At 46.7% G+C, this 15248-nt stretch overlaps 1 long non-coding RNA gene across 1 annotated transcript; it reads right to left on the minus strand.

Annotated features, from left to right (window-relative positions):
• Window positions 1-6733: 6733 nt before the first annotated feature.
• Window positions 6734-14886, minus strand: LOC122701327. The gene is made up of 3 exons (XR_006343050.1): window positions 14765-14886; window positions 12837-12894; window positions 6734-7286 (listed from the first exon to the last, which is right to left on the minus strand). It is a non-coding gene; the product is annotated as an uncharacterized LOC122701327 (long non-coding RNA).
• Between the last annotated feature and the right edge of the window lie 362 nt (window positions 14887-15248).

Consider the following 15248-nt stretch of genomic DNA (forward strand, 5'->3'; position numbering starts at 1 on the left):
CTTCAGAGAACTAAGTACAATGAACTTGCCCCACTCCTTCAACTTAAATGGAGCCATGTGACATCCTTTGTCCAGTGAAACGCAAGCAGAAGTGACTCGCAACTTCCAGGCAGAAGTCTTAAGGTCCAGTGTGAAATCCATCATGTTTCCATCCCCCTCCCCTGGCAACTGGCAACAGACCAGGTACAGCAACTCCATCAGTCAGCCTGGAGGCCAGAGCACAAAGGGCATGGAGCCCAGCCACAGCTTCACTCGAGATGGACACACACATAGTCTGAGCAAGAAATCAGCCCTTGTCACAAAAGCCACTGAGGGTCCGGGCTGACTTGTGAGTGCAGGACCACCTAGCCTGTCCTGATGGGTACAGGGGATGTGGTGAGACAAACGCAAGATAGCTCTGCCCTCAGAGTAACCACAGTCCAGTGGATAGGAAAAGCAGTCCACAAATACTAGTAACCCCGACCTGACTTCAGGGTTTCTCTCTCAAACATTATGCTCCTCTGCACGAAAACACTCATTCACATGACACATGTGCCCTAGAGCTGGCTGGAGGGGACAGAAGTATGTGAATGCACTTCTCTGCAGCAAAGAACAAGCTCTCCTCCAAACGTTGTTTCCTGAAAGGCCCATCGCCAGGATGTGTGGCCCATCTAGAAAATTCATTATTCTCCAGCCGAGTGATATGGCCCTATTTATCCTCGAGTCAGGAATCGCCCTGTGGGCAGCTGTGTAAACTCCAAGGGAAATGGGATATCGATTTGGCAATCTCTTAGATACACACACACACACACACACACACACACACACACGCATACACACACAGCCGCCTTCAAAGCCGTGGCTTCCACCCTCTTTGTCACCAACACCTTCTTACTCTTTTTCTCCTTCAGACAAGTTTGGAAAGACATTTTCTCCAAAACAATTGGTCTACGTTAGGTAATAGTTCCTTTCTTCCAGGCAGATAATATCTCCTTTTTTTCAATGTCATTCCAGACTTTTAACCTGCAAACTTTAGTCACCAGTTTATCTTTATTTTACTCTGTGTCAGTGATTCGCTAATTTGATGTGTGTTTAAGCACTCCTGGGTCCTGGCCTCAGTGATCCCGATGCATTAGGCTTGAACTGGAGCCTGGGGATCTGCATTTCATCAAAACCACCCAGGTCACTCTGGTGCTAGAGGTTGGTGAGTCAGATGGAAGAAATGTTGATGTTAGTGCTCCATTGGAAAGGCACTGTACATCCCCAACTCCAGTAACTGCTGATGGCCTGATACCAGTCTCTCAACTTTCCCCAGCCCTGCTGCCAAAATTGTGTCTGCCTCCCCTATCAACTCTCCATATCACATCAGTTAGGCTTCTAACAAGTCTGCTGTTCTTAGTTCCCTACCCCATCCCTCTCCACACAGCATCCCACATCCAACATGCCAACCCAACTGCAAAACCTCTCCAAGAACCCTTCACCTACAATAAGCCTTATTGAATACTGCTGGAGCTTCCCTGCTGGCTCAAGTAGGATAGCATCTCTTCAACGCAGGAGATGCAGGAGACTGAGGTTTGATCTCTGGTTCGAGAAGATTCCCTGGAGGAGAAAAATGACAACCCACTCCTGAGAAATGAACATGCATGCACCAACCCCAGAGCACTTGCTGAATGCCAGGCAGGCTCTACATGGAAGCAGTATACATCTGTGTGGATGTGTGTTAATGGCTCAGTCGTGTCCAATTCTTTGCGACCCCATGGACTATATGGCCCACCAGGCTCCTTTGTCCATGGGGTCCTTTAGGCCAGAATACTGGAGTGGGTTGCCATTCCCTTCTGCAGGGGATCTTCCCAACCCAGGGATTGAACCTGGCTCTCCTGCATTGCCGGCAGATTCTTTACAATCTGAACCATCGAGGAAGCCGAGCTCTGATAACCTATTTGATCATCACAAAATTCCTATGACTTAAGGTCTACTGTTAGTCCTGCCTTATGGAAGATGTAACTAAGAAGAAGGCAATTACAGTAATGGGCCCTACATTGACATTTATGGGGCCCCAGATGAGGGGAGGTCTTGAGCCTACAACCCATGGTCCTTCTGTCTCCTTCCTGGTTACACCTCATACATCAAGGGGCTTCATCGTGCACCTGTGTAGACACCCCAATCTGCCCATCAAAACCTCATCCACATCCCCTGAAATCTATTGCACCTTGGGCACAGCTCAGAGAGGGGAGAAGAAGTTCCCACCATTAACAGGGTGCACTCTCAGGGAGATGGACTCAGCAGAAAGACTGCAGATGTTGGAGTAGGTTAGGGGATGTTTGAAGAGGGGTCTTAAAGTTTCATGATCAAGAACAAGGGAATGCAGTTCTGGGCAGGCATATCCCCTCGACCACCTGCTTCCTCACCCCGCAGAGGGCAGGGCCAGAGGAGGACCAGAGTCAGCCTTCTGCAGTCCTCCCTGCCAGGACCAAAGGCACTGCTGTGGATCAGAGCACAGCTGGACTCCAAAGCCCATGACCTCAATTATCACTTCTTCCTCCAGGTTCAGATTTCGCAGCATGGAGTCTGCAGTCTGGTCCTGGCTGTCTTTGGCAGCTTCTTACTGGATCCTCCCTCCTCCAGGCACAGAACCTCCTCTTCTGTTTCAGACCAAAGCTCTGGTTTGTCAGTTCTGAACCCCAGCATGCTCTCTCACTTCTCTGTGGCTTTGAAGCTCTGTCTCATATATTTAAAATGTCCTCTTTTTTTTTCGCCTGGATAACTTCTAATGGTTGGATAGCATCACCGACTCAATGGACATGAACTTGGACAAACTCCGGGACATAGTAAGGGACAGGGAGGCCTGGCATGCTGCAGGCCATGAGTTGCAAATAGTCAAACACAACTTAGCAATTGAACAGCAGTCACAACTTCTAATTACTTAAAGCTTAGATCAGATGTTCAGAGCAGGACTTTAGCCCCCCTCTAATGGTCATCATCACATAAAACTCACATTACAGTGGTGTGTGGATAGACCTGAACCTCTCTATAACCTCAGAACCCAGCACGGAGTCTGGAACATTCAATGTCAAATAAATGTCTCTGACAACCATCATGACAAACCTATTCACAAATCGTTCTTCGGTGTTTCCCAAACACAAATAATCTTCAAGGGATAAAAATCTATTTTGTATGGGAAATTCAAAATGTGTATATCCTAAGTAGAAAAAGAGGTTCATCATTAGCAAATTGATTGGAAATAACCCTAATGACCATATAGAGGGCAACTGGTTAATCAAATTAAGGACATGGGGTATAGGGTGGCTCAGCAATGAAGAATCTGCCTGCAATTCAGGAGATGCAGGTTCAATCCCTGGGACGGGAAGATCCCTGCAGGAAGAAATGGCAACCCACTCCAGTATTCTTGCCTGGAAAATCCCATGGACAGAGGAGCCTGGCGAGCTACAGTCTATGGGGTCACAAACAGTCAGACATCACTTAGTGACTAAACCACCACCATCACCACGCAGATATTAAAAAAAAAATGAAGTACATTCATTTTGACATGAAAAATGTAAATGAAGATAACATATTACAGATCAGAAGATAATGATGGCATTTACATCTATAGACAAAATACATACTAAATATATATATATATATTTAATATACTCATAATGAACATGAAAGTTGCTCAGTCATGTCCAACTCTTTGCCACCCCATGGACTATACAAACCTTGGAATTCTCCAGGCCAGAATACTGGAGTGGGTAGCCTTTCCCTTCTCCAGGGGATCTACCCAACCCAGGGCTCAAACCCAGGTCTCCCGTATTGCAGGCAGATTCTTCACCAGCTGAACCACCAGGGAAGCCCAATATGTACTCATAAAAAAAGGCTTGACATTCTATGTACCGTAATAGTAAGTAAGCATTGTTTACCCTCAGCATGTGTGATTGGGAGATGGGTTAATGTTTTATCTTAATGAATTGTAGATTATTTTATTTTGTGTTAAGAATATGTATTTTGGGCTTTTAAAATAAAGATATATCTTTAAAAGAAAGTGACCCAGGGACTTCCCTGGCTGTCTGGAGGTTAAGACTGCATGCTCCCAATGCAGCAGGGATAGGTTTGATCCCTGGGTGAAGAACTAAGATCTCACATGCTGCATGGTGCAGTCAAAAAAAAAAAAAAAAATTAAACTAGTGAAATGCAAAAAATAACAAAAAATAAAAATAAAAAAAAAAAGAAAGTGGCCCAAAGTTGGAAAGCTGGTGGTGCCACCTTTGTTGGAAGATGCCAGAAGCCTCCTGGGGTGTAGGCTCTGAAAGGGCTGCCCCTAATCTGCATGGGTCAGTCCAGGTGTATCTGCAAAAGCCTGAGCCTTGCAGTCTGCTCCGGGCCAAATGGGAAAGGTAAGCCATTGCCTCCCACATCTCTCCTCACCATCCTGAGAAGAAGTCATGAGCCTGCATCTGCCCCTTCTTCTCTCCCCTGACAGAGGATGTGGTCCCCAAAAGTAGAGCTCCAGTCTCAGAAGCAATGCCAGCCTCTGGTGAGGAAGGAACTCCAAGCAGTGGTGGGCTTCAGGACCTTGGAGAGGGGAACAAAATGTCATGTCCTCGGAAGAAGGGAAGCAATGACTTATCAAGTGTCTGATTTGGCCCTAGTTCTTTTAAACACACCAGCATGTCAGATCCTTCCAACAACCCCAGAGTCTAGATATTAACAAGTCCATTTTACAGATGAGGAAATTGAGGTTCCGAAAGGTTAAGCAATTTGTTGAAGGGTGTTCAGCTAGGATGAAAGAAAGTAGATATTGAAACCATTTCACTCAACAAATATTTGTTGAGGTTATTAAGTATGCCAGGCACAGAGTGTACAAGAATAACAAAAAGATAAGGTCCCTGATCGCAGAGAATTCATAGTCTGGTTACCACCAGAGTATTCCCACAGCAGCACCTCGTCAGAGTTGATATGGCATAAAGATGAAGATGGGCTTCCCTGTGGCTCAAGTGGTAAAGAATCTGTCTGCAATGCAGGAGACCCAGGTTCGATTCCTGGGTCAGCAAGATCCCCTAGAAGAGGGAATGGCTACCCACTCCACTATTCTTGTCTGGAGAATTTCATGGACAGAGGAGCCTGGTGGGCTAGGGTTTTTCCAGTTGTCATGTATGGATATGAGAGTTGGACCATAAAGAAGGCTGAGCACTGAAGAACTGATGCTTTCAAATTGTGGTGCTGGAGGAGACTCTTGAGAATCCCTTGGACTGTAAGGAGATCAAACCAATCGATCTTAAAGGAAATCAACCACCATTGGAAGGACTGATGCTAAAGCTGAAGCTCCAATACTTTGGCTATCTGATGAGAAGAACTGACTCATTGGAAAAGATCTTGATGCTGGGAAACATTGAAGGCAAAAGGAGAAGAGAATGGCAGAGGATGAGATGATTAGATAGCATCACTGACTCAATGGATATGCATTTGAGCAAACCCCGGGAGATAGTGGAGGATGGGGAAGCCTGGCGTGCTGCAGTCCATGGGGTCGCAAAGAGCTGGACATGACTTAACAACTGGACAACAATGAAGATGCATACCAAGTCCTAGGAGACGTGCTTCTCCAAAGTTGAGAGAGGGGTTCCCATTTCTCGCTTCTGAAATAGTCCCAGGAAAAACTATATGGGGTCTTATATATCTCAGGCTCCTCTGTCCATGGCATTTCCCAGGCAAGAATACTGGAGTGTGTTGCCATTTCCTTCTCCAGGCAATCTTCCTGACCCAGGTATCAAACCCATGTCTCCTGCATTAGCAGGCCGCTTCTTTACCAAGGAGCCACAAGAGACGCCTTAATGTCCTCCTATGTAGAGTTTAAAAAATATAGCTTGGGGAGTCCATGTGCTGTTATGAGAATTAAAGGAGATAAGACATATGAAGCGCTTAACACGCACTATGCTGGCATGTTACCGTGTCACTAAACATCAGTTCTCATCACTATTATTTTATTCTCCAACTGTAATCTCATCCATCTGGAGCAGAATGAAACTATGCATCCCCTACTTCTCTGAAAGCAAGCGAGGACCGTATTTATGTCCTTACAAGCACAATGACATCATCATTATTGGCTGATATTGACCTTGCCCTCAATCAAAAACTCTTAAATCCTTTTTAAGCATGCATTGTTCTTTCTCCAGCCCACTCCCATTCAGCAGGTGAGTTGCAGGGTGTTTTGAACCTAAACATATGCCCTTATGTTTATACTAGTCACGTCTATTCTCGGTGGTTTTAGCATCTCATTCCATTTTGAGACACCGGCTGGTCCACCAGGTAGCATAAACCCTAGGTGTACACTTTGAGAATTATACAAGGGAATTCGGACCCTTTCCTCCTGCAGAAAACTCACCAATCATGATTCCTCTGTTCCAGTGAGCCATTAACTTGTAGCTTGTGAAGCACTGACCATGATTTTATATAAGACAGAGGAGAAGTCATTTCTCCCATTTTACAGATGGAAAAAAGTGTTTCGTGTAGTATAGTTAGAACACTTGCAAAAAGAAACCCTGCTAATTAGCGGCAGAAGCCAGATGAATCCTTATGACTCCAGAGGCCAAGTCCAGAAGGGGCACCAGTGAGGAGGTGAATGACTTACAAACAATCGGAAATTTCTGACTGTATTCCAACACCAACTGGGAGTGGTTGTGGGGTTGTCCAAGGCCATGAATTTATTCTGGCCAGAATACATACAACACAGCTGCATATTTTTTTCATGTTTATTTATTTGGCTGAATCTGGTCTTAGTTGGCGGCAGACAGGATCTTTCATTGTGGCACATGGACCTTGAAGCACATGGGCTCGGTAGTCGTAGCACGCGAGCTTAGATGCCTCGTGGCATATGGGATCTTAGTCCCCCACCAGGGATCGAACCTGAGTCCCCTGAATTAGAACGCAGATTCTTAACCACTTAGACCAGCAGGGAAGTCCCCTACAACTTAATCAGGTTAATTCCCTACAGGTTAACCAAGGACCTTTCTTTGCCTCCCCAAGGGCCCAGCTACCCATTATCTCTTTGCCCATTGTCACCACCAGACAACCAGTCCCTGGCTCTCCAGTCAACACTGCCTACCATCTTTAGCCCCCAAAGAAGAGGATGGAAGAAAACATTTGATGTTCAAAATATCCCAGATTAACCACTGGAAAGATGGCAATGCGCCACAGTTGTTAGGAGCGTGAGCTTTAGCACAGATGATGGAGTTGACTCCTGGCTCTTGTTCCTGTTCAGCGATGTGGTCTCTGGGCTGGTTCCTAACTGTGCTCAGCCTTCACAGTCACATCTGTAAGTAAGAAATAATAATACTGTGTCAGAGTGTTGTTGAGAGGACTAAATGATATGAAACATACTAAGCCTCGTCTGAGGCTGACTTCCCCAGAAACAGAACCTGAGATGGGCTTCCGAGATGGGGGCCTCTCTCCAGAGGAGGAAAATGAGGGAAGCAGAGTAAGATGAGGGAAGAAAGAAAAGCAACGATGGGACTTTATCCCAAGGCTGCCTCCAGCTTGATCCCACAGGGAGCTTTGGAGCACAGTGAAGTGGACTGAAGAAGTGGTGAGTTTCTCAGCCATGTCCCACTCTTTGTGACCCCGTGGACTGCAGCCCTCCAAGCTCCTCTGTCCATGGGATTCTCCAGCAGAGAAGACTAGAGTGGGGTTGCCATTCCCTTCTCCAGGGGATATTCCTGACCCAGGAATTGAACCCGGGTATCCTGCATTGTAGGTAGATTCTTTATCATCTGAGTCACAAAGCATGTCCCAACATCAAGGCAAGGTGGCCAGCCTGGGTCAGCCAGTCACCAGTGGCAGGCAGAGGCAGCTGAGGTGGCTGCTATCCAGCCAAGGGACTGGCGGTAAGCTGTCAGCACGTGGATGGTGGGTGTGCAACCAGAGTAGGGTTTCTGCAAGGCACCAATAGCATCTACTACAAAACAGAGCCTGGCGGAATCAGTGTTCATTTGATGGTAGTTATGGCTATTATTTTAAATCGTCCTCACAAGTTTCAGGCTAAGCCAGTTTTGTATCCGATAGCAGAAACTGTTACACACCCTAGGCATCTGGTTTTGGCCCCAAGACCTGAAGCAGTCAAGACCCCATCTGCGGCAATAACCTAATGACAGGAAGAAAATTTCCCTTCTCTGATCTGGAAACCAGATGCCCTGAATTGTCCGACATCAGAAACCTCAGAAAACCTTAACAGGATGTTTTGACATATATAGTTCAGGCTGCAGACAACTGCCTCCCAGTGGAAATGAGAACTGTGTAAAGAAAAAGGCAAGGTTTAGGGAGTCCAAATGACAGGACAGATCAATTTGAAGAGCTTAATGTGCAGAGCTTGGTATGCAGAGTGATTATGCTGAAATGACAGTTTTTCAAAGCAGATTTGCTTTGTCCTTTCTGGGGCCACAGGAAATGTGGGGCAGTTTCCCAAATCACTAGGAAAATAGCCTTGTGTCATCTGCACCTGTCACATCTGAGGCCCAGACTTTAGAAGAGCAAAGAGCTACAAATGCAGGGCTAACCACAGGCAGACAGGAAGAGAGGCCCCACTTTTGCGCCCTCCCTTCTATCTTGTGTCTGTTCATGGAACACCATCTCTATGCTGATGATTCCTGTATTTAAGCCCTGGTTGGGACCCCTCCCATAAATCCCAACTGCAATATCCAGGAGGCTACTTAACAACTTCACTGGGTTGTCAGACAAGCATCTCCAAGTCAACACAACCCAGGGGAACTTCCAATGCCCCCTTCACATGCTCCTCCCACAATCTCCCCATCTGTAGATAGCACAATGCAGTTTTCTCAATTGCTCGGATGAAAAACACCATCTCCCTCATTCTCTTGCATAGCACATATCCAATCTGTCAGCAAATTCTGCTGGCTCTACCATCAAAATATTCCCAGAACCTGACTACATCTCACTGTCACCCACGTCCAAGTCATGATCCCCCCATAGCGGGATTTCTGCATCCCCTTAGGTCTCCCTGTGACTGTCCCTGCTGCCTTGGGTCTGTTCCCAACACAGTGACCTGGAAGTCAGATCATGTCGCTTTCACCCTGCAAGTCAGATCATGTCACTCCTCTGCCCAAAGTTCTTCCCATCTCGCTCAGAGTGAAAGCTGCATTCTCAGCAGCATCCCCCAGGACCCTGTGCAATCCCATCCCCTCACTAGTTCTCTGATTTCATCTATTACTCACCCCCTCCCTCCCTCTACTCCAAACGGAACTGATTCCATGTTCCTCTTCAACCACGGCAGGCACGCTCTGGCTTCAGAGCTTTTGTCCCTCCCCACCATTTCCTCTGCCAGGAACACTCTTTCGCAAAGACCGATGTGGCTAGACTCCTTGGATATTTCCCCAAATGCCACCTTCTTCATGAAGCATTCCCTGCCCGCTCTATTTAAATTGCACCACCACCAGGACATCACTTCCAATTCAGCTTTTCTGCTTTACTCATTCTTTACAACTTACCAACTACTGGTTTACTTTATTTTCTGCCTTCTCTACTAGACTGAAAGTTCCATGAAGTCCCAGAATTGGCTATTTTTACTCACTGCTATGTCCTCAACACCCAAAACAGCATCTGGTAGATAGTTGACATGCAAGAAATGTTTCCCAAATAAACGGATGAATAAATTCACTTAACCTTTTTTTTTTTTTTTTTGGTGAATTGATTTCCATTTTGATGTAAGTAAATTCATTTTTAAAGAAACATATCTAGACTGTAAATGAACTAGAATCAATAGTCACACAGAGAAGTTATCCAGAAAAAAATACAATGAAAAGAAAACATGGTTATTAAATCTAGCTAGATATTGTTACCAGCCCAAGTTTCTAAGCCTGCAGCATACTCTCTTTTCCAAAAAGGGAGATCAGCAAGTGTTTAAAGCACGCTAGCGCCAAACTGAGACTGTTTTTTTAACTAATCAAAAGAGTCAATAAAGAATTGAAAGATAAATAGCTTTCTAACTCTTTGATTCAATGCTAACTGTTCTTGGGTCTGTGTTTCATCTCCCTACCACCCATAAATATTGAACATCCCACACTTCTGGAAGCAATGAAATAGATATTAATGACCTTCCATTTTCTGAGCATCAATTCCTCCCACAATTTCCCCCCATTTATCTAGGGCAACTCAATTTTCTCAATTGCTCAGGTCAAAAACAATATCATCATCTCCCTCATTCTCTTACATAGTACATATCCAATCCGTCAGCAAATGCTGTTTGCTCTGCCTTCAAATATACCTAGAATCTGATCACATATTACTGTGTGAGTATCCCCCTTCTAGGTTGATGAGTGGGGAGGTACTGAGTGTGGTTGCAAATGAATACTGCCCGGACGAAATTCACAGCGTGGATGGGAGTCATAATATGCACACAATTGACATGCACATAGTAGAGAGGAGAATGTTGCAAACTCTACAAGAGATGCATAGATCATGTGCTGTGGGACCTGTGGTTTGTTAGATTAATGTTCAGCAAACATTTGTTTACAGACACACACGCACATCCTCCTGAGAAGGTCGCGCTTCTTTGCACACTGATATCAAGGGCTTGGACGTGGGGCTTATTTTGTCCAATAAGATGTGGGTGGAAGTGACAGTTTGTGAATTCAGAGTCAAGGCCTTCAGAAACATTGCACATTTCTGCTGGTCCTCTGGGAGTGTCCAACTTCTTTCTCGAGAAATGCATGTCTCAGCCAGCTATTGCTCTTCCAGCCTGAAAACAGGGCTGCCTACCAACAGCCTGCAGGTACATGGGCAAGAAGCAAATGCTTCTATATGCTGTTGATTTTGAGGGCTATTGGTTAATATCATGGTGGTGGTAAGAGATGATTGAGACAGAAACTAACAAGAAGAAGAGGTGAGTTTGATGGAAATTAATCAAGGATATTTCCTGATCGGGGTAGCCCTGCAGGTAGATTTCACACCACACACACCACACCCATAACAATATTACTGGGTTGCAAACTGATGCGGTCTGAGAAGAAAATATAAGGATGATAACGCAAAGAGTCAGACACGACTGAGCGACTGAACTGAACTGAACTGAAGGCTATGCCAGGGATGCAAAATCTCCTTTGAAAACTTTCTATGACCTCACAGTCCAAAGAGGATAAGAAGCTATGATAAGGATATGAAAGAAGGGAAAAAAAGAGAAAGCTGATGAGGTTTGTGCTTTATCCCCCTTAAGAGTTTGGTTGGTACCTGCTCTTCAGTGACTTGTTTATTTTGTATGTTTTTAGGAAAACCCACTCTTCTTCCTCTGCCTGTCCTTTAAGCATTAGTGGTCCCTCTTCAGTCCTCATGTCTCCCGTCCTTCCTTGGAAATCTGCGGCTGCCCTGGTAAGCCGGCACTGTGATGTACTTTCTCATGTGTGTGCCCTCGGCAGCTGCTAAAAGTCTGTCCCGATTTGGGTACCCCAAAGGCAGAACCTGTGACAGGAACTCAGCGCAGGGAGTTTGAGAGGCTTCTTGAAGAAAGCAGGAGTGAGGCAGTGGGGGAAGAGTGAGGAGGAAGGCCAGGTGACATGTACGCCGGAGAGCAGGTACCTAAGGATCAGTCCCACTGGAGATCCTTGGAAGAACCCTGTAGAATGTTCCCTGGACCTGCCCCCTCCCAGAGAATGGGAAGACGGAGGCATTCATCTAACACCTCTCATCCTCCTTTGTCGTTTGTTTTTGGCTGCTCTGCATGGCTTGCAGGACCTTACTTCCTAACCAGGGATTGAAGTCAGGGCCACATCAGTCAAAGTGCCAACTCCTAACCAGTAAACCACCAAGTAATTCCCTCATCCTCCTTTGATTGAGGGTCTCCCCAGCGATATGAACACCCCTCCACCTCGTCCTGATGGCAGCTGTCTTGAGCTGAAAGACCTCCCACTGAGGCAGGCACAAAAGAGACAGCAGCACGTGCCTGATATGGGACACTGATCACAGCAAGTCTTGTCCACACCCCCAGCGTTGACACCGGATGTGCCCAGGGGGTGTGACTTGGTTCATCACATATCTGCTGCAGCTGGGAGGGGGCATTTTAACAGAGGGTTACTTTCTCCTGAGTGACACATACACATCTTGGATTCAATACATTCCTAGCTTGGTCATCATCCCCTCCTAACAACCCTGATCCTTCCCCCAAATTCTGAAGCTCGGGGAATAATCCCCCATCTACTTCACTTCCAAAATTTCAAAGGTAGCATCCACTTCTCCCTCTCCTTCACCTGTTAAATCAAAATATGGACTGTGAGTCAGGGCGGGGATATTCCCTGGTTACCCTTGGTGCCACTCCGACTGTCACCGTCCCCCATCACCATGCTCTGCTTTCTCACAATGCCTTCATGCTCCCAAATGCACTTGCTTACTGACTGTCCACGTGTGTGTTGTCTGCCTTCCATGCTTGGGATGTAAGGGGTCACCCCTCTATCTCCAGCACCCAGAATGGTACCTGGTATGCGGTTGGTGCTTGATAGTGTCTGTTGAATGAACAGGTAAACTCATGGGGAAAGAAATCCACAAGGCTCCCCTGGTATCACCAAGGCAAAGGTCAGATCACCATCGCTGCATCTGAACCCACACCCTGGACAGGGAGGGAGGCTTACAGGGAAGGGAAATAAACAATCCTTGGCAGACCAACCAAGTTGAAAAGAAAAGTCAGCTGTGATCATTGAGGTTCAGTACCTCCGTTGCCCTTTTTTTTCAACTGTACAATTATGCATTTCAGTGACCAGCAGGGGAGTCGCCAGCTGCCGGCACCCCGACCCTCAGCCACACCCCCTCCTCTTCATAGCTATAGTCTCCCTGCCTCGCCCACCAGCTCTTCTTAGAACACTCACCATCAATACCAGATCCCGGGGGAACATTTCTCTTGCTGGTGCAGCCCGAATTTGCTCCCTGAGAGAAGAACATAAAGATTAACTAGGTGAGGAATTTTTCCCTTGGCTCTGAAGCTTGGCACATTTGTCTGATCCAGCACAAATTCTGCTGGAGACAGGCTAAATTAAAATACTAATGGACTGCTGTATTTAAAATATATTTACCAATGATTAACAGCACGGTAGGTGATGTATATTTCAATAATTTCTTATTACAACGTGCGGAAATCTCAATAAATATTCCCAGGGTAATTAGCGGGTGTTTATTTAACATTCAGCTCTGTTTTCCTGCACACCCAGGAGGGTATCATTGTGCCAGCCAGTCCCCCTTCACCTCATACAGAGAGGGACCCAGCCCTGGGGAAATAGCCCTCCTGCAGAGATGTTTGGTTTGGGCCACGTTATTGCGGAGTTAAGTTTCAGGTGATTTGTCGCTAGGATTCAAGAAGAGTGCACATAAAAGTTTTCACTTGCAACTTCTCTAACATCCTTGAAAATCTGGCAACACCCAGCTTTCCCCCAGGGCCACCCTCGGGGGAGCCTGAGTCACAGCCATCCACCACACCACAGTGTTCATTGGAAGGTCAACCCGGACCCCTCGATATTTACATTTGCAACTCTGACATGCTCTGACTAATCGTGCATTGAGCCACCCTGAGGGTGATGCCCTAACCTGCACAAATGCCACAGGCAGAGATGCTAAAAAAGGAACGGGTGGAGGGGCTGCCTCCAAGCAGAATGGATCACCGCTCAGACCTCTAGGATGCGGGCCAGCTCGACTAAGCCACTCACATCCAGCCACACCCTGGAGCTTCTCCTCACTTGACCCCAAACCAAGCAGTGCAGAGACTGCTGGGTGGTATGCAGTCCAGACTCAAAGCCAAGACTGTCTGGCTCAAAACCCAGTGTCCTTAACCACCACTGATCTCTTGTCTGGGCAGCTGTGGTGAGCGTGGCTAGGTGCCTGCCATACACACACACACACACACACACACACACATCACACATCACACATGCACACACACACACATGCACACACACACATCACACATGCACATACATGCACACAAACACACATAAACACACACAAACCTATACATACACATGTGCACATATGTGTGTACATGTACATGCACATACGTGTATGCACAAACACATGCGTACATACACACATACATATACATGCACACATATACCCATATATATATACACACATACATATATATACATATACACAAAACCACATACACATGCACACATACAAACACAAGCATATACACATGCATACACATGAACACACACATACATGTATACACATTCATGAATGCACATGTAGACATGTACAAACACATGTACATATATGTGTGCATATATGTACATGTACACACATACAAACATATAACACACACACATATACACACACTATCCCAAATACAGATTTTGTCCAGGATAGCAAGGTACTCAGCTAAAACATTAACCTCACTGCCTCCTTTACTCATAAAGGTATCAACATGGACCAATTCTAACCAGTGGTTCTAGGGGGAATCCCTGGAGACAGCCTTCCTTCCCCCATCGCCAGGCAAAGTCTTCCTGGGACAAAGGGATGTGGACTCGCTGCCGTGTGCCACTTCCCAGCCTGATCCAGAAGCTCCCATGCAATCCTCTCACTCGTTTTGTCCACCTGAGCTGAGAACCTAGAGGAGTCCAGAGCTGCCGGCTGGACAGAAGAGGGGTCCCACAGACTGCACGGAGCAAAACCCCTGAGCAGCCGTACTGGAACATGATGTGAGTAAGAAATCTTTGTGCTGCTTTAAAGCCACTGACATTTGGGGCTTGCTTATGACCACAAGCAGCCTATCCTGTCAAAAATACCCATTTATCCCGCTTACCAAAAGCGAGGAGGGGAGACAGTGTTTTGAAGACCTTCTCCCTGGCCCTAACGCTGGTCCCCATGGGTGCAGGCTCCCAGGGTGGGGAAGCCATTCGCCATCTGCTCCTGGAACCAGGCTCGCCCAAGGGCTCCCCGAAAGGAGAGATGGAGCCACCTGTCTGAGCCAGAAGCACTCCCCTCGGGTCAGTCACAGTCCTGGCTCACTCGGGTCGAGACCCTGGGAGTGAAGCAGAAACACTGGCCCTGCTTCTCTCAGCCTCGAATTGCAGAGTCCTGAGCTCACCTCTGGCCCAAAGCCTGCCGGCTCCTCCCTCCATCAGGCCCTGCTCCTTGAGCCACTTCCTCTTACAGCCAAGGAGGGAATCGCCACCAGATCTCATAAGGAAGAGTCAAGGCCAGCTGCGCTACTGTTGACTCCACGCCAGGTGGAGTCCAGCGGACAATCTGGGGACTGAGGGGGGCTCCCTGTGCTCACAGCTGGC

The sequence above is a fragment of the Cervus elaphus genome, chromosome 10 (assembly GCF_910594005.1).
Source record: "Cervus elaphus chromosome 10, mCerEla1.1, whole genome shotgun sequence".
Lineage (NCBI taxonomy): Eukaryota > Metazoa > Chordata > Mammalia > Artiodactyla > Cervidae > Cervus > Cervus elaphus.